This window comes from Leptonychotes weddellii, chromosome 4 (assembly GCF_054177405.1).
Source record: "Leptonychotes weddellii isolate Sample4059 chromosome 4, ASM5417740v2, whole genome shotgun sequence".
In the NCBI taxonomy this organism is placed as follows: Eukaryota; Metazoa; Chordata; class Mammalia; order Carnivora; family Phocidae; genus Leptonychotes; species Leptonychotes weddellii.
This window is the reverse complement of record NC_138372.1, coordinates 164561936-164582555: the sequence shown is the minus strand read 5'-3', so window position 1 is coordinate 164582555 and position 20620 is coordinate 164561936. Positions and strand designations below refer to the sequence as shown.

The 20620-nt window shown below is 45.6% G+C and overlaps 1 long non-coding RNA gene across 3 annotated transcripts; it reads right to left on the bottom strand.

The window, feature by feature from the left end:
- Positions 1-12987: 12987 nt before the first annotated feature.
- LOC145720993 (uncharacterized) lies at positions 12988-19634 on the bottom strand. 3 transcript variants are annotated; one of them, XR_014144451.1, is made up of 6 exons: positions 19259-19634; positions 18705-19083; positions 16445-16554; positions 15944-16020; positions 15581-15768; positions 12988-14862 (listed from the first exon to the last, which is right to left on the bottom strand). It is a non-coding gene; the product is annotated as an uncharacterized LOC145720993 (long non-coding RNA). The 3 variants fall into 3 exon arrangements; XR_014144449.1 differs by having other exon boundaries at positions 16445-19083; XR_014144450.1 differs by having other exon boundaries at positions 16445-19083; positions 19299-19634.
- Between the last annotated feature and the right edge of the window lie 986 nt (positions 19635-20620).

Sequence of the window (20620 nt, the reverse complement as noted above, 5' to 3'; positions counted from 1 at the left end):
GTTTGCTTTGCCTGGGGCTGGAATTATATCTGTTGATGTGGTCATGGTGATTATCTCCTGCTGATCAGTAGCTCTTATCAGCAGCGACACATGTCTTTGAGTAATAAGAAATAGTCAAATGAATCACTTTGCATAAATGTGGTTTGTTTGGTGACAGGAATCTTTCCAAATATGAAGCCCCTGAGGGAAAAAGGGAAATATTATAAAGGAATCTTGGGTGATGAAGAGAAAAAGAAGGCCACCATGACTGTGCCAGGCGTGCTGTTGGTCACATGCATTGGTCTCTGAGCACTTACTCTGTGCCTGGCACTGTGTGAGCTGGTGGTGCAGCAATAACAAGGCAGGAAAGCACTTGCCCTCATTGGGTTTGAAGATGGTGGTGTGACAGGCTGTTCAAGAAGGGAGTATATGTGAGTTGAAGGTCACAAAAGAGGAAGGAAGGCAGTACATGGAAGCTCTGAGAACAGAAGGGGATAACTCATTGAGGATGCCAGGGAAGGGGGCCTCTCTGAGGAAGCCACATTTCAGCCAACACCTAGAGAGTATGTAGGAGTTGGCCTTGAGTGGAGAAGGAACTAGAAAGTTCCAGAGAGAGGGAAGACTTATATTCAGTCATCAGGACAGTTCTGTGCTCCGATACATGAAGAGAGACTGTCATTTCCATTTCTGTCAGTCAGTCAGTTATGCCGTAGGAACAAACAACCCAGAAATGTTTAAAGGGTCAAAGCAAAACAAGTTTTTTTCTCCCTCATTCTTACATATGCACCACAGGTGGGCTGGGGCTTCTGCACATGGGAATTCCTCTGGAATCCAGGCTGAGGGAGGCTCCCTCTGGATCCACACATCCACAGTCACAGAGACAAGGGAAGGAAAACATGGCCAGCCATGCACTGACTCTCTCCAAAGCTTTTATCCAGAAGCGTCCACTGGCATTTTGTACACATTTCACCAGTCAAAGCAAATCACATGGTCACAAGTATACTCCCCTTGCAGGAAAGGGCATCGAATACAGGCGACCGGTGATATATTCTACTACATATCTGTACTATTATGTACCAATGAAAAAGCAGAGGTTTAAAGAGATGATATGATGTGTTCACGGTCACACAGAGGGGAGGTGGCAGAGCAAGGATTTAGAATCAGGGATTCCATTTCTAAGTCAAGAGCACTCTCTGCTATGACAGGAAGTGAACTGAAGTGCCCACCAGGCTTGGAAATGCTACAGCAGACATCCGAGGAGAACTCATGCTTCCCCCGCACATGGACTCCATGGGCTGGCCACCTGAGCAAGCTGATAGCCACAGTGCCCTCCACAGGACCTTCCTTCCAGCCAGCTCGGCCAGCAGAACAGAGAGTCCGGGCTCCCCAGGACTGCCCTCATGCCTCCAAGGCACCCGACTCTTCTTAATTCTGCTGCTTTAAAACTTGCAGACATCTGCAGGTCTGTGCTGCCAAGATGAGCCCCCCACCCACACCACAGGCTCCTTCTTCTTGGAACAACGGACTCCTGGTTTTCCCAGCACAGAAGGCCACTGTCACCACCTCAGCTTACTCCCAGAGTGGCTTCTGGCTGCTCACCTCCTCAGAGATGAGCTACTGCTTCAGCTTCTTCAATTCTAGCAGCATCTTCTTGGTCCCTGTCCCTGATCCAAGTCTAGGACCAGGTAATAGTCATGCTTTAGACATTTGTGAGGTTAACAAAAAGAGATCTTGGCTAATCTCCACATTTGTGGTGACAAGTTGTTTCCTCTTCTAAATGCAGTAGAGTCAAAATGTCTAAGGAACCCCTGTTAGACCTTTAGGGATCCTTTTAAGATAGCATGAAGGAGGGGCACCTGGGTGGCTCAGTCCATTAAGCATCTGCCTTCTGCTCAGGTCATGATCCTGGAGTCCCAGGATCGAGCCCCTGCTCAGTGGGGAGTCTGCTTCTCCCTCTCTCTCTGTGTGCTCTCTCTCTCAAATAAATAAAATCTTTAAAAAAAATAAAAATTTAAAAAAAAGATAGCATGAAGGACATTTAAAAAGCTATTTAAATAAGTTCTATCATTGAAATAAACTCAGTATTGCACCCGGCATCCACTGTTGGCTCTGCCTTCCAAATACATGCGCAGTCTGACCCCTTCATCACCTCCACTAAACCTCAAGTCCAGGCCATCATCGTATCTCGGGCCGATGCCTACAACTGCTTCCCACTCAGACTCCTGGTTTCTCCTACCTTTGCCCTGCCTGAGTCAATTCTCCACATGCCAGAGTGATTCAAAACAGCCATGAGAAATGGACAAAGAAGATGTGGTATATATACACAATGGAATATTATGCAGCCATCAAAAAAATGAAATCTTGCTAGTTGCAACAATATGGATGGAACTAGAGGGTATTATGCTAAGCGAAAGAAGTCAATCAGAGAAAGACAAGTATCGTATGATCTCACTGATATGAGGAATTTGAGAAACAAGACAGAGGATCATAGGGGAAGGGAAGGAAAAATGAAACAAGATGAAACCAGAGAGGGAGACAAACCATAAGACACTTTTAATCTCAGGAAACAAACTGAGGGTTGCTGGAGTGGAGGGGGTTGGGAGGGATGGGGTGGCTGGGTGATGGACATTGGGGAGGGTATGTGATATGGTGAGCACTGTGAATTGTGTAAGACTGATGAATCACAGACCTGTACCCCCGAAACAAAGAATACATCATATGTTAATTTAAAAAATTTAAAAAAACAAACAGCCATCAGAGCGAGTCACGTGTCTGCTACAACCCTCCCCTCCAGTGGGTCCCATCTCCCTCAGAGTGAAAATTAAAGTCAGTGGAATGGCCCACTGGCCTCTTGTGGTTTGAGCCCATGGCCTGCTGGGGCTCCTCTCCTGACAGCCACCCCTCAGGCTCCCACCCTGCTGTGCGGGCCTTCTGCCTGTCCATGAACACTCCAGGCACCATGTCCAGGGCAATGCATTGCCATTCCCCTTTCTGGCACATTCTACCCAGTGAGGGGCACACTCGCTCACCTCTGGGGCCTTACACACATGTTGCCTTCTCCATGAGGGGCCCCTTGTCCCCACCTCTTACTTCAACTGAGCCACTTCCCCCAACCAGCCCTGCCCTGCCTATCCTTGCTCTGCTTTTTCTCCCTGGTACTTGTCACCCTCCACCACAGATTATCTGTTGTTGTGTAGTTTATTGCCTGCCTACACCCATGAAAAGCTCTGTGAGGACAGGGTTATGTGTCCCTCTTTGTTCACTGCTGCAAAAACACCATTCATAGAACAGTAGGAGCACACAGTAAGAGCTCCACCAATATTTGTTGAATCAAGGAATTCTGTGACATCCTTATGGCAGTTGCCTTATCCAGGAACCCTCCTAAGCCTGGAAAGAAACAACATTGAGGTCTCTCAAGCAGTGAGAAACAAGGTTTTGGAGGACAACAGACCTCGGTTTGAATCCTAGCTCTGCCACTTGCCACCATGACTGCATGGGAACCATACCCAACACCATTGAACTTCCCTTTCTCTGCAAAATGAGACACCATCTCACAAAGTTTTTGTGAGGAATAAATGAGATGATAATGCATGTGGAGCTCATAACACCATGTCTGGCCCAGAATACACACTTAAGAGCCAGCAGCAGCTATTTCTAATTATTACATGATAAGGAGGAAATGCCGCATGGCTGAGGCAAGCAGGGATGGGGCCACCTGCGGCTTGCACACCAGCTAAGTGCTCGCTCTGGCAAGCCAGTCTTGCAGCCCTTGAAGTTCAAACTTTGCTTCAACAAAGTTTCAAATTAACATATGACATGGATCTTCAGAGACTCTGCCAAATAGTCAAAATCACAAGGTTAAGCTTCAAACACCAAGGTTTCCTGAAATATTAATTAGCATTGGAAAAAGAAGCAACACAGTGGGAAATGAAGGGAAAGACTTGGAGTGGATTTATAAAATTATAGAATTTCAACTAGCAGAAACCTTACAGAAAGTCCATTCCTAACCCCATGATAGTCCAGGAGGGCCTGGACTAAACGAGATCCAAGAGGCCCCCAACCCTGAGAGCTCTTGAAATCCTGAACCCTAGGTGTCTGGCTTGCCTTGAGTCCCGCCAACAACCCAGTAGGCAAAGAATCCCACATGAGATGGGATAGAGGAGGGTGAGCATGTCTCTCACAGCACCTCCCCACCCCTGCCCCCAGTGTGGATGATAAAATGTGGGAGCTCTAGCTAATTTATCTTTCCTTTCTTTTGTTTAAGCCTGCACTACTCTTAAGGCTGCAAGAATCCCAAGTTCCATGCAGGTCACAGGGCACATTTGATTTGTGGAGACCATGCAACTTCAGATTGGCCACGTTTGTAAAACCTGCCCTCCACCAGGACAAATGAGGAGCAGAGATCCTCCTTCAACTACCATCCTGTGTCAGTGACACAGAGACCTATTCCTCGAGTGCAGTTCCCTCTCTCAGCAGGCACATTTAAGTTGCAATGTGCTTCTTGCCCTTCTGTGAGCTGGCCCAGGACCTGCATGCCTGGAATAGGTTCATCTATTTTGTCACTGCCGTGTTGGGGTTTTCAGAGGCACAAGTGAGGCCATCAGATCAGCATCCAGGTCAGGTATGAAGTTCATGGGAATGTGCACGCATGTTAGTGCCAGGTGCCCCTGGTTTAAGACACTGGCTCTGCCCTCACTAGTCTGTGTTTGTAGACAAATCCAGCAGGCTCCATTTCTTTGTGAGGAGAGACAGTGTTAAACACAGTGTTCAGGGCTGTTATGAAGAACAGAAACAGTGTATACAAGAGCCTGGCACAAAATGGGTCACTGATTATTTGTGGCATTTTCATTACCTCCTAAACTATCCCTTCCTTCCATCGCCCTTCTCCATCTCATACCTGAATCACAGCAGAATCCACCCAATGGGCCCCCTGTCTGATTCTTGCCCCTTCCCATCCCTCCTCCAATGCAGCCAAAAAGATGTTGCCTAAAACCTAGACGTGATCATGACACTTCCTGCATAAATCTCCACAGTGTTTTGGAGGACTCATTGTGTGAGTGGATATGAAGAGCACTGACAGAGATATCACTGCCAGGGTTCTTAGTTGCAAGAAACAGAAGCTGGCTCTGACTGATAAAACAGGAAAGAAATTATTTTAAGGATTTTGGGTGCATAATAATTACAAAGGGGAAAATAGTAACTTTACAGTAGAGAAACCTGGAAGTCAGCACCTTAACCAAGCGACCAAAGAAATATCATGAGTAAAGGACAAATCAAGATCATGTGCCTCCTGATATGATGCACTGAGGAGGACACAACAGCACTTCCATGGTTTTTCAAAAACATGCAAAAATGCATGTGACATGATTCTAGTCATAAAGAAACATTACACAAACCCAAACTGAGACACCTTCTATGAAATAAAATGCCTGTCTGTTCTCTTAGTAAATATCAAGGTGATGAAAGAAAAAGAAATACTGAGGAACTGTTCCAGATTAAAAGAGATTAAGGGTATATGACAAGTAAATAAAATGTGTATTCCTAGATTGGATTTAGACCAGAAAATAATGTTTTCATCTTTTGCATGAAGAAACATTAGTGGTTCAGCTGGTAAAATTGGATCAAGGTCCGTAGATTGGGGTGATAGAACCGTATCAGCGCAGATTTCCTGATTTGAGTCATTGTATTAAGGGTAATGTTAGAAAGAGTGAGAGGTGGGTAGCTCAGAGACTTGCAGGGATAGCTGGTGACTCAGATATGAGCTTCAGCTTTCAGGAGCAACATCCTTAACTGCCCTGGTAAGGATACCACCCCTGGATCTCATTAGATGTACCATAGTTTATGCATCACTGGCAAATGATGGCCTCTAGGGCAAGGAACCTCTGTACCCGGAACTTGACCTGCTCCTAAGATCCTCTCAAACCTGGGTGCTTCTGCCACCTTCTGCAGCAAAATGGGTCACTGCAGGAGTCAAATTCATCTTATTACTCACTTTCACATCATATCTGTGTGGGTGCTAGCAATCAGCACAACTGTTAAAGTACAGATGGCCTGTGTCCTAGCTGCAAGGGAGGCTATGAATTTGAGATTTCTGGTTTCTATGCTGGTGATGGGAAATTCCTAAGGCAAGGAAACAATTTTACAAACACTCATAAAATGTTTTAGCTTACTTTGAAAAGTCATCAAACATGGCTAAGGTAAGGGGTAATGATCATTCATAAATTCTACTTACTGTTATTCATTTCGGGCACAACCAAACTCAAGCTTGTCCAGTTTAAAATAAATTCCTCTTTCTTCCTCTCTAGATGGTTATTCTCCAACCACTATAAAGTCTGTTAGTGGTTGATATTTTTGTGGCTTTTGAGATGGACACTGCAATTCATTGCCTTCTTTCTGCAGAAGTTTACAACAATCTTGCATCAAGTAAAAATGCTTTTGGCTATGTCTAAACCTAAAACAAAAGGAGCCCTGATCATATTTCAGCACGCTAGAGCTGTGAAGAGAGAGATGAATAGGTGTTTCCACACAGAGAGAACAAGGTGGTCAGTGATTCTAAAACCCCACTGGTGCTAAGAATCACCCATTGTATTTGCTAAAATCCTGATTCTGAGCTCCAGGCCCCCAGAGAGTGATTCAGTGGGACTGTGGAATGTGCTGGGGTCTGGCTTCCACACTTTCAGCAAAATCCCCACATTTTTCCAAGGCAAATGGTGGCCAGATGGCACTTTGAGAAATTCTGGAGGAGGGGCAGGAGTGTCACATGGATAAAGGCAAGAAGGTGGGATCACTCTGATGCCTATAAGGAAATGCAAGTAGCTCAGGACAGGAATCCAGGGAGGTGAAACTGGGGACCACAGCTGGGGATGAACTGGACTCATCCACCTGCCCCATAAAAGTGACCTTCCACAGAACAGGATGGAAAAGATAACTTCTAAACTCCATGCTGACAGCATCAGTTGGTCAGTTCATGAAACCACACCAGCTTTGGTGTGGTGTGGACTTCTGCAGGTCTCATTTTAAGTTTTTATTTCTTTATTCATGTATTTATTTTCACCACCTTTGGCACCAACTGCTCACGCCCCACCGTTGACTCCACAGAACAAAGCCTGGCATTCTCACCACACAGTCTTTCTGTGTCCAGAGAAGGAAACAGTGGATTTTTGTCTCCAACTCCAACAGCAGCCTTCCAAGAGGTGTCCCCTTGGAGAGGTAGGGTGTCCCCTCCATCTGCAGGCACAGCACCCCTCCCCAGCACAGCTCACATCCCAGATCCCAGGCGGCTGCTCCGTCCCTCAGCCCCCACATTGTGACAGAAATGCATTCCATTTATTCTCAGTGAGAAGCCTCTCTCCCTTCCGGCCCTGGATCGATGGGACAGAAATGGCCAATTTAATTAGTCCAGTTGCCAGCTCGCCTTATTACTTTCTCATTTACGATGAAATAATGGGGAGCAAATGAAAGGGATTTGTCATCTCCTAAGGAACCAGTGAGGCTGGGTAGGATGCCAATTTCTGGGCTCAACTGCAGCCCTTACCTCAAGGCAGACAAGGGAAGTCATTGCCTTTCCAAGAAAATCAGTACTTGTGTTAGTCTGTGGAGTCCAGTAGGGAGTGGGACCAATAGTGCTAGACTGTAGTTCTCCTAACACTCACCCAGGAAGCCTGGGGAGATCTGCTTCTACCACTTTGTGTGCAACCATGGACGGGTTGCTGACCTTGCTCACTGAATTTCAAGGTCGGACTCTGCATTTGAACCACCTCAGAAGAGTTTCTACATAGGGTCACCCAGGTGCCACCCCAGTGCTTGTGATTCTTCGAGTCTGAGTAGGGCCCAGGATCCACCCAAGTAGACAATGTCCAAGTAATTCTAATGCACACTGGCACTGAAAGCCCCTAAACTGGACATATGCAGTCCTTGGTCCCCATGGACCACCCTGGCCTCATTCCTGATACCACACCACCATGTATGTCATACGTGTCAGCTGCAGAGAAATTCTCATCAGTGCCGAAATGCCACAGCATTGCCCACCACCCAATTCTACACATGCTGTTCCTGCCTAAGATTTACTTTTTTTCCTCCACCCACTCCTTTCTCCACTGTCAAACTCTTTCTCCCTATAAAAGGCCCAAAACAAATATCACCTCCATGAAGCTTTCCCTGATTCTCAGAGGAGGAGCCTGTCACACTGTCCCCTGTGTGCACAGAGCATTCTGTGCAACTCTTCCTCAAAGAACACATTTAATTCTACATTTTTCAAGTCTTCTCCCAAGTAGATAATGAGATCCTTGGACTTATATTTTGTTCATCTTAGTATCCCCGGAACCCAGAAAAAGTGTGTGGTACCTTAGCAGGTATTCAAAATATGTATGGGATGAAAGAATCAATCAATCCATCAATCAATCAATTTTGAGCCAAGCTCATCGTCTATTAAGCCCCAGCTCTCAGCTTAGAAATGATAAAATGGGGCGCCTGGGTGGCTCAGTTGGTTAAGCGACTGCCTTCGGCTCAGGTCATGATCCTGGAGTTCCGGAATCGAGTCCCACATCGGGCTCCCTGCTCAGCAGGGAGTCTGCTTCTCCCTCTGACCCTCCTCCCTCTCATGCTCTCTGTCTCTCATTCTCTGTCTCGCAAATAAATAAAATCTAAAAAAAAAAAAAAGAAATGATAAAATGTATAGTTGTCTGAGTGATGTGATTTCAGAGAGATCAATAACTCTCTCCATGCCCTGAAATAGCTTCCCTCAAATCCCATTATGGTGCATGAAATTCTCACTGTTAGTTTACTCATTTAATTCAACAAATATTGATTGTGACAAGAGGCATATGAGATAAACTTGAAATTACAGCTGGACCTTGTCTACTATGCCCACCTGAGCAAAGCATTGGAGGAGCGGCTCTTCATCGGCAAGGAGGCACTTAGCCATGGAAGGCTTGGGGGAAGAGTATTCTAGCTCTTGGGAAACTGGTGGCTGTATCCTCAGGGAAGGAACAAGGACTGCAGGAGGAGCAGATGCAGTGGATGAAAAAAGCTAAGGAGTTCATTTGCAGGCATGCTGAGCTGGAAACTCTATGGCACCTCTCAGAGGAGGTGGGCAGCAGGTAATGGATACAAGCTTCTGGAGCTCAGAGGAGAAGGGTCCTTGGGAGACTGTCATTAGGGAGTCTGGGCAGGTCCAGACCATGCAGTGGAGTAGATGATACCACACAGGAAGTTTGCAGCATAAGAAGAAAAACAGTCAGGGACCAAATATAGGGAAAATCTTTTAGTGGACAGAAGTTAAGGCACCTGGCATTTACCTAAGCTCTTAAACATACTCATCGTCTTGATTAATTAACATTTGTTGAATGAATGAGTGAGTGAATGGATGAACTTTGTGTTGTAAGTACTAATTTCCATTTTCTCGGTACAATAACTAGAGCTTAGAGAGCAAAATGACTTAACCAGGATTATACAGTTAGTGAGAGGCAGAGCTGAAACTCAAACTGTTTTGTCTGACTTAGAGGTTCAAACTTTGCTATCCTTCTTATTATGGTGTTTGAGGTGAGAGCCACTGGCAGCCATATTGGTCCCTGACAGCTGCATGGGCTGAGCGGCAGCTGGCTCTGAGCCGCTCTCAACACCTGGCTGAGGACACCAAGTGCCAGTCCTGTAGTCACTGACTTCTTGTTGATAGCCTGATATTGGTCAAGGTGGACATATTTACACCACAGGAATTGACAAATGCTAAAAACTCTATGAACTAGCTTTTTGGTTTGGTTGGGTTTTTTTTTTTTTTTAAGATTTATTGATTTGAGAGAGAGAGCATGAGAGCTGGGAGGGGTAGAGAAAGAATCTGAGGCAAACTCTGCTAAGCACGGAGCCCGACGTGGGGCTCAACCCCAGGACTCTGAGATCATGACCTGAGCCAAAACCAAGAGTCGGACACTTAACCGAGACACCAGGTGCCCCTTGTTTTTTTTAAAACTTGTTTGTTTGCTTCCAGAAAGCCAGTTTTAAACATTTACCTGGATACTAGTTGGGAAAAGCCAAGTTATAGGATTCCCATTTTGTAGAGATAACAGACTCCGGTGGTTAAAATAGCCCTTTGTTTTGCATGTGAGGAAATGAAAGCCCAAGAAATTAAATGATGAACAAAGTAGCACAGCCCATGAGCGGTGGGCAGAGCCAGAGCTAGAACCCAGGTCTTTTTTCCAGGACCTCAGGCCGCATGGCAGGCTGGAGTCAGAGTTCTCAGGAAGGCTACTGCTCTGAACCCAAACCCATGGCCACATCTTGCCTTATGGGGTTGGCATCACTGAGTCTCATGGTTTCTTGTTTCTGCCCTTCTGACTCCCAACATGTGCTAGAAGGTGGAGTGGTGGGTGCCAAGCACCCAGTCTTTGGAATCAAGTTCTATCTCTTAGCAATTGTGAGATTTAAGACAAAATGCTACATGTGCCCAAATGTAAGACAACCCGATCGGCTGTACTTTATTTCCCAATGACAGTATCCAAAGAATGGTGAAGCCAATATGGACACATAAACTTGCGGTGATATGCACAGAGGCAAATGTCTACCCATTCTGTAAGATTTATGCATTCAATTATGCGTACGTATTTCAAATCATATCTAAAACAAACATCCATTTAATCACCTCTCATAGCTAGTGAAATAATATTATACAGACTCTTCCCACATATCCCTACATCAGTGTCTCCGTCCTCAAAAGACCCATTCATCACAGCATCCTCAAGTACATCGTTGGCTCTTATGGCTAGGCTGCTTGAGACATGGGACTTTCTGAAGTCGCTGGAATTGTATATCAGGCTGTTTTTAAATTCATCGATCTCACAGATGTATATTCCAGATCACTACAGTGTGACTACTTATTATATTTTTAGACATTTGGATCTAGCTGCTTTTCATATATCAAAGAATATTCACAATTTGAAAGTTATAAAGCATAACACACAGTGCCTTATGTTAATTTCGACCTAACATTAAGACAGATGCACTAGTTTTTGTTGTTTATTTAATATTTGCCAAGGATGTGATTTTTGACTTTTTTTTCCATCCTTTCCATGTCTTTATATTTGAGGACCTTATAAATACCATGTAGATAGATGTCTAAAAACCAGAATGATAATCGTTGTCTTTTATCAGGAACAACTTCTCGAGTTACATTTGCTGATATCCTTAGGTTTATCTTTTTTCTTGTATTCTGTGCCATTTGCCCTCTTTTATATGTTGCTTTTGCCGTCCTTTCTTATATTAATGTATATTTTTTGAACTGCTATATTGTTCTCATTCCATATATTTCCAGCTGCTGGTTTGGAAGTTATATCTTCTGTTTCTATTCTTTTAGGGCCATTCCTAGAAATTTCAGCACGCTGACTTGGCACATCAGCATTTCAGAGTCTAAGTTCTTGGAACACTTTTTTCTCCCTTCACTCCCTTCTTAACTTATATTCTCTCATGCTTGTGTATTTTAATTCTTTTTTTTTTAACTTCACAAGATATAATTTTTGCTGTTTCATATAATTAAGTCTCCCTAGGACTCAAGAGGTGAATAGGAGTTAGTCTATCAGAAAAGAAAGAATAAGGGGCACCTGCGTGGCTCAGTCGGTTAAGCGCCCAACTCTTGATTTCAGCTCAGGTCGTGATCTCAGGGTCGTGAGATCAAGCCCCATGTCCGGCTCCACACTCAGCGAGAAGTCTGCTTAGGATTCTCTCTCTTCTTCTGTGTCTCCCCCATGCATGCTCTCTCTCTCTCTCTCAAATAAATAAATAAATCTTAAAAAAAAAAAAGAGGGTTCCTGGGTGGTTCAGTCGGTTAAGCACCTGCCTTCGGCTTGGGTCATGATCCCAGGGTCCTGGGATTGAGCCGCACATTGGGCTTCCTCCTCAGCAGGGAGTCTGCCTCACCCTCTCCCTCTCCCTCTCCCTCTGCCATCCCGCCTGCTTGTGCTCTCTCTCTCTGTCAAATAAATAAATAAAACATTTAAAAAGAAAAAAAAGAAAGAAAGGAGGGAATAATATACCAGGATGACAGAGCTAATGTAGTGTTTCCCGAAATAAGGCATATGTATCACTATGGAAGATAACTTAGGTAATGTCGGGAGAACCTTCATATTTTTATTTCAATAGTTATAAATTTATTTTCATATTAATTAGAAAAAAATTATATACACACAAATGCACAGACACACATGGGTTCAGTACATCAAACCCATGTTTTCACACCTAGTGTAGCTAAGTGAAAATCCACTTTTTAAATAACGGTTAATCTTAAAAATAAAGATTAAATAATGGTACAGGTGGTATGGAAAAATGCAAAAATCATAAAGGTGATCTCTAAATATCCAGAGTTCTAGAAGCACTAAGCTAAGGTGCAGAGGTATGAAACAGCATGGGGCAGGGAAGCACTACACCAGTTTAAACTAGTGGAGTTGTAAACTGGATGTGGGGCTACTGTGGGGAAGCAACTGGGTTCTCTGGAAGGGACCACATCATGCAAGCCTTCAAACACTTAGTAAGTTGGAACATCTCCCGAGGGCAGAGCATCATGGAGAGGACAGAGTCAAGGAGGTGGTCAGGATTTTGGTTTGAGCAAATGGGACACTCAGTCCCATGCTTCAAGTCTTGAGAAATGCCTGCCAGCTGAAACAGTCAGAGATGCAAGCCAGCCAAGATAAATGTACAAGGAGAGTCATTGTGGTGTCATTTATGATGGTGGAAGGCTGCAAACAAGCTAAATGGTAGACAAAAGACTGAGTTCACAGCAGCAGATCCATGCGTGGAAGATGCAATCATCAAAGTCATCTTAAGAATATACAATGACGTGGGAGAAATGCTCACACGTAAAGTAAAAACTCTGGATACAAGTCCATATTCAGCATGAATGTATATATTCATTAGAGGAAAAAAATAAAATACACATCACATAATATACATAAAACTGTTTATATATGACGATATATTTACAATTTTTAAAATAACTTTTGGTATTTTCTAAAATTTCTACCACAAATAGTATTTTGTTTATTTTTTTAATTCAGGGAAAAGGTTATTTTTAAAAAGAAAAAGACATTTCCACCAAGATAGTGCTGAAAAAGCGAAGGAGGAACTCCTTGCCCCTCCCAAAATTGAAGCCAAAGCAAAGACTCTGAAGGCCAAGAAGACAGTGCTGAAAGGCATCTATTCTACTCAAAACAAAACAAAACAAAACAAAAAGACCTGTACATCATCCACATTGCAGCAGATGAGACACTGGCCTCTCTCAAGAGCACTGCCGGGAGGGACAAGCTCCATGACTGTTCCATCATCAAACTCCCCTAAGGACTGAGTCGGCCAAGAAGAAGAACCAAGAGAACTCAGTGCTTATGTGCACTGTGGATGTCCAGGCCAATAAGCCCCCAGATCAAGCCAGCTGCAATAAAGCTCGGTGATCTTGACTGGCCAAGGTCAACCTGTTGATGGGGTCTGATGGAGCGAAGAGGAGTACATTCGATCGGCCCCTGACTAAGGTGCCTGGGATGTTACCACCAAAACTGGGATCATCTAGCCTAGCTTTGTCACCATCAAACAAAGAAAAGGAAGAGAAAGGAGTCACTGAGGACCCTTTGTTGCTGCCCCTGTAATCATCTCCCCAGGAAAAAAAAAAAAAAAGGAAAAAGAACAGATCTTGTGACTAATTTTAAAATCAGAGGATGTGTTCAAATTCCCTTTATGCTCACTGTCCTTTTGTCTCCAACCGGCTGGGTGCTAACACAGGGAGCTGGGCTTTTGTTTCCGTAACCCTGGGCCTATCATCATCAATAGTGGTTTGTCAGGACTATTTTCTGAATCAAAACTGGGGCCCTGGGAGAGGAGGAGGATTTCTGATCAGTCCCCAGTGTTTGTCCTACACGAGTGAACTTCCAAAGGGGACAGAGAGAGAAAATGAAAATCCAGTGTAAGGGGGAGAAACTATTTTCTCTATACTCAAGCTAAGTATTTTAATTATCTGATCGTGTTTAAGCAATGGAATAAAATGGAGTTAAGGCTCGTATTTTTATTTTTTAATGCTATCTTTTTTCCCTTCATTCATTTGTGGATTCGTTGAATCTCAGGGTTGGGAAGGACTGCAAGCTCATCTGGTCCAATCCTTTCCTTCTGCAGAAGGGAAACTGAGGCTCAATTCTGGTTTGAGTTGGAGTTTAGTGAGGGAGGTGCACAGAGACAGAACTGAGGAGGAACAGCTGGGATGTAGTGAAAAATATTGTATGGCTTGAGATTTTACAGCATTTCAATGTTTCTAAGCCACGTAAAAGTCGTTTGGCACTGACACTCAAATCTACAAATGTAAACGGGGATAATATGCCCCAATGAGTGGATATCTGGAAAATGCCAAGCAAGTGCTGGGCATACGGTCAGGTCTCAGTATAGATCACATGCAGTGGAAAGCAGGTGACATCCACGTTGCATACGTCACTGCACATGGAACGTGAGGTCAGGAGTTGCTATTATCATCCCTCTGTTACAGAGCAAGAAGGCAAAGCTGCAAAGCCAGAAAGCTGCAGAGTCAAAATTCACACACAATTTACAAAACCAGGGCTTGGAACTGTTGAACACTATTACACCCCGATTGTTTCTTTATACTTTTAAAATCAGTAGTGAATGCACTACAGGAACTGCCAAGTGCTCACTATCTAAGGAATTTGTATTTTTTCTGAGTATCCAATGTGGTTGGGGTTTTTCTCAGATTCAAAATCAGTCTGAATCAGCAGTTTCTTTTCCAGACTGCTTTGCTAAGTGATAACGCAGGCTCCTTCCAGGTGGTTTCTAAAGGTCATTTGATTATAGTTCTGAGCACGCAGATCGCTTGACGGCATTGGCGTAAGCACACACAGGGCCAGCGAGCTCCTGCGCAGGAAGTGGAAATATACCTTTTAAGGACAGCCTCTCGCTGGGTGTCAGGAAACCCATGATCCCATTCCCAGCTGCACCACTTACAACCCTCATGACCACAGGCACAGTCATTAACCTTGCTGAATCTCAATTTCTGCATCCATAAAATGGGAACTTATATTCAAATTAGGACAAAATAGAATTGCCCCCATGTGTCTTCGTCAGATACTGACAAAATTGGTTGGGAAATTCAAGATCCCCAAGTCCAGGGGTCATAAGCTCAAAGGCCTATAGGGGCTGGGCAGATTGTATCAATGAGTGAAATAAACCCCATGTCAGACAACAGGGAGTGGTGGGGATTGTGGGGAAGGAAGGACCCTCAGTGAAAGACTTGTTGAGCTCCAACTTTGTGCAAAAATGTGGGCTCAGGAATTCTAGATTTCCTCCATTATCTACAGAAGGCAGAAATTTTATTTTTTGTGAAAACTATTCTGAGTTTTAAATGCTGGCAATTAACTCAAATCATTCTGGATACTATAGAGGCCAAACAGACATTGCTGAGGCCTGGATTTGGCCTTGGGCTGATGGTCCACGACCTTTGATTCTAACCCATCTCCCTCCCATCCCCAGCGAAGACACTGAGGATCTGTGAGGTTAATGCAGTGGCCCCTGGTCACCACCAGGACCAGGATCCAAATGTCCTGTCACCTAGTTCAGAAAGTGGAAAATATACCTTTTAAGGAACACTTCTAAGCACCCAACTGCTTCTCCTCTGATTCTCTGGAGTGGCCTGGGAAAGGAGGAGCATAAATTCACCATAGCCGGCAGCAAACTCAGATCTCCCACCCTCTACGCTGGCAGGGTCAGCATTTGGCCAAAGCACAAGGCACCAAAGAGATGATTCACTTCCTGGTCTTCTGCCTGTGAGGTGAGCAGTGAGGGGAAAGAGGCATTGGGCTCACGTCACGGGTTCAGGGAGATTTCATTGTTTCAGACATTGATGCATCTGCGTCTTCGTGAAAGTCTCTGTCGTTATTCCAATAATGCCCACCCCACAATCTCCTGTCTAATTTCTCAGGGGTTCCCTCCCTCTTACCTGCCGAGCAGAGCATTCCTCCAAATGACAGCGCCACTGTCTCGCACAGGGAGATGTGCTGTTGCCCAGAGAACCGGCTTCAGAAGTCAGAACCGTGGAGGATAAAAGGCATCCAGTTACGCAGAAACATTTATGCCCAAGACCCTAATTGGATTATCAGTGGTCCAAAATTCAGCTTTAAACAATTATGCTTAAAATAAAGCACGAGACTTTCTTAACTGTCCTTCCCGGCAAAGGGAGGAAAGGTCCTCACAATGTGTGGGAGAGTTTCTATTAATGAGGCAGAAAACAAATTCTTGGAGGAAAAAATTACAGACATCCACACAACTCATTGGTGGGTTTTCTTCCATTATTAAAAGGTTTTTTTTTTTTTTTAAACCAAAGAAAGTAAGTAATTGAAATCTCTATTCATAGCACAGTTATATTTCTGTGTGGGGGCCTGCAAAAGATCAGATAACATTTTCAAATTTCACAAATGACATCTCATCTCCTGTGACTCACCAGACCTTCAATTTGAGGCAATGTGAACTTCTGACTGTCCACATACCAGCCTCTATGCTGGGTCCAGAAGTGAGTAAGATTGACTAGCGAGGCCTCGAAGAGCTCAGAGCCTGTGGGTGGAGAAGCCAACATCAAACCACATTCAGTGCAGGACGATACAATCCACGTAAGCCTGGATATCAACCCCAAGTGCTGTGGAAGCAGAAGTTGGAACAACCAACAGTACCTGGGAGAGTCAAGGAAGGCTGCATGAAGGAGGTGACACTAATGGACGTTGAAGGATGAGTAGTAGTTTGCCACAGGGACAAGGTAGTGGATTGTCATTATGAGCAGAGAACACAAGTAATAGCTGGTCACAGGTGTGAAAACACTGGTTCCTTCAGGAGACCCTGTGTAATGGATGATGGGGTCCTGGGGAGCACATGGTAGAATGCAGAACCCGTGATTTTGTACAAAGTGCTTTTGTCTTACTGTCTCATTTCATCCCTGAAATAGCCCAAAGCCCATGAATCCTGTATTGGTACTGAGCACTTGCGTGTGCCAGACACGTGGGCAAGTACTTTGCATTCATAATTTCATTTCATCTTCATCCTACAGATTTACAGGAAATATCCTTCCTGTCCTCATTTTGCAGACAGCAAGTCCAAGGCTGCCGGCCATTCGTAACCTGCCCCAGGTCACAGAGCAGAACCAGGATTCCTGTCCCGGCAGTCAGACTCCAAAAGCCGAACACTCTTCACCAGGCCTCTGCCACCTACATGAGGCCGTGCTGAGCAAGGCACGTTAGTGGGATCCTGACAAAATAGGGATCGAATCCCCAGGAAACCAATGGGGAGCCTGAGGTCCAAAGTTATGAGGCAAAGGGTCCCAGTGGCGTACTCTCAGTAAATGTATTTGCTGTGCCCTCCTGGAAAGGGCTGAGATAGTTGGAAACAGGAGCAATTGAGGCCGGAGCTAAGGACACAGGCTCCAAGAGTCAATACGTCATCCCAAAAGGCACAGAGCATGCAAGGCTGCGTCCAAACTCGGGGCTGGAGATGGGACTCTGCAACACTCTGGCTCTCTCCACTCTACCCCATGGCCGCGGTGAGCAGTCTGCAGCCAGCCCCACACAGCCTAAAGTCTCCGTGGAGAGCGACCGTTTACACTAAAAGGTACAGGATCGCACCAGTCCCTGTGACATTGCCAACAGGTGCTTTCTCCCCCTCCCTCCACACTGGTCTGGGGATGGCTTATCACCCAGCACAGCAGCACTGGTAGAAATTCCCCTCCTCAACTTATGAGATCTACCCTCCAACACATGCTCACACAAAGGTCTCTGCAGGACATTTTAATTTAATTATTCATCCCCACCTTTGCTTCATCCTCCCCATTTACAAACCCCAGCAACACCCCACCCCTAAATCTCTTAGAGCAGGAAGTGGGCCAACTCTGAAGCAGAGAGGGAATCTGAATCCCGATTTCACGTTTTATTAACTTCTTGGGAATAGAGGTCCCGCAGCTATAAAATGGGCTTCATCCATTCAACACATATTTATTGAGCACCTATAATGTCCCAGACACATAGAATTCATGGTCAGCAAAATGAAGAGTCCCCATCTCATAGAATCCACAATCCATCAGGAAAGAAAAGCAATGAAATCAACCACTGCAATCAATTTGATAAACATTCAGTTGGAGGAAGAATAATTCTTAGAGCCAGGAGGGTGATATTTCTAATTCTTATCCAGGTTGTTAAAAGAAGATCTTCTATAGCCACTGCCTGAGAGCATTTTAGAATCAGCATGGTCAGGATCAAGAGGGCACAGAAAGAGGAAAGGCTTTAGATTCAGACAAGGCCAAGTGCCACCATTTACCAGACACACTTTTTCTCGTCTGTAAAATGGGTATGTTAGCAGGACCTACCTCACAGGCTTGTTGGAATTTACATTTTTTGTGAATTAAATGAGATCATGTCTGTTCCAGACCTGGCACACATCCATAGTCGATCCTGTCACCTGGGTCCCTGAGTGCAGATGACAGCGGTGGCCCCACACGACAAGGCCTGAGCACGGAGAGGTATCGGGACACACACAGCCACTGGGTCACCCCTCCCTCCTCATCAGTCCCTGGCAAGGATAGTAAACCCCAGAATGAGCAGGAAGTAGGATGAGGCACAAAGAGGCCCAAAGAAAATACAGAAGAAATCTAGTTCCAGCCACAACCAGGGGACCAACTTCCTAGGTGGCCCCGCGGCCACTCTGGTCAACTTTATTCTCACCTTCCAACAGGATAGTAGTATTTGTTCTGATCGTCCCACAGTGATAAATGTTGTAAAGACCAGAATCCAATGAAAGTCAATTACGAGCAGTAGGAAGCCATCCAGGGGAGAGTGATTAACGCTCCTCCAACAGCCGTGATTATTATTGTTCAGAGCGGGTCCGTGTTCTTAAATGGGGTTTATGATAAATCATGGTGAGGATGGGCTGATGAGAAAGTGGCACCTGCCTCCCTTACTGTGGGCAGAACAGAAAGACCAGAAGTCCTTTCTCGGTCAGTTTCAGCTGTGTGGCCTTGGTGATGTTCATGAACCTCTCTGAGCCTCTGTTTCCTCATCTGCAAAATGGGGAAGAGTAATACATTCTCCCCAGCACAGCATTCTGAGGAGTCAAAGAGATGGCTGGGGTCAAGGGTCTGAACCATCAAGCAGTTGATAGTTCAGACCCTTGACCCCGGTGAGCAGCATCAGCCTCCCGGACCGCCCATCTGGAAGCCTGACTCCCCAGCTCCTTAGTCACCTCACACAGCCAGGCATTTCCCAGGAATCGTGCTCACCTCCGAGATTCTGCCAGCATCCACAGGCACGGCCACTCACCTCGTCCAGAGCAGGCCCCTCAGTCTCCTTCTTGGGTTCCCCAACATTCTCCCGCACCCATCTGCAGTGCTCCTTCCCCATCTCAGAGGCAGCTTCCCTTTCCCAGTGGAGGACCAACCTCTCAGCCCACGCCCTCAGGCCCCACCTGTCCAAACCAGTTCTACCTCCTCTGCTCTGTCCTCGAAGCCCAGCCTGGAGGCAGGCACTCTTCAAGAGGCCCCTCCCCCTGCCCACCCAGCCTCACCTACTTCCGAGTTCCCCTCCTGCAGCTCAGTCCTATTTTTGTTAAACTACAGAACCTGCTTCTTGCCTCACAGCAGAATTCTTTTGGGCTTGTACCTCCGGGCTGTTCCTTTTTGTCTCCATCCTTCACCCTGGCCACCATGCTCACATTCCTTTGGCTCCAGGAAGCCACAACCTGCCTTGACCACTCCCCGCAGTGCACATCCAGCAGAGCTGTGGCTCCCACCCCCCAGGGAGGAGAGGCCCGGCTGAACTCCTGGCTTTTTCTGGGACCCTGTTCCATTACCAGGGTTCTTGTACTTGTAACGCAAAAATGCTGACTATTATACTCCTAATATATAGCATTCTCACTAAGGATTCACCTAAATTTCACTTCTGGAGGTCACCAGTGAGGGCCTTGTGAACCCTGAAACAAGGGGCCATCCAGCTGTGGAAATTTCCATGGGGTTGGGAGGCCGGCAGAGAAGCAAGGCCTCTTGTCCAGACTTATAGGTAGCTCTGAAATCAAGAGCAGATTTGGAGTCAAACAGGAAGGAGGACAGAGCTCTGTGAGCCAGAGGAGAGTCTGGACAGCTTGCCAAGCTGAGGGGAGGGTCAGGAGAGGACACCAGAGCCAGAGTATGAGCCAGGGACTCAAGGACCCAGGATGGGCCAAATGCAGGGAGTCAGACGCCAGACTGCTCAGTTTCCTGGGTGGGCCCACATGGGTTGCCCACGTGCCTGCATTGGTGTGCTGCCTGAGAAAGAACACTGAATTTATGAGGCCAGAGATGAGTGTGGACAAGCCCCTCACTATCATACCCAGTGGCCACTTCCTGGGACTCTTCCTCCTCAAATGCCACACTGCCCTTCCTCCCCGAAAATCTCTTCCCTCGTTAGCTAGCTTCTCTGCTTTTTCTCTGGATTCAGTTTGCAGGTTCTTTCCTCTGGAAAACTTCTGGACACCGGACTGGACATTTCTCCATGGGCAATAAGACTAGTAAGTGGACAAATTAGAACACAGGTCTCCCAACTCCCAACAGCTCTGTTCCATATGTGTTGCAGTATAGACAACAAAAAGCTAAGAAATGAAGATCATT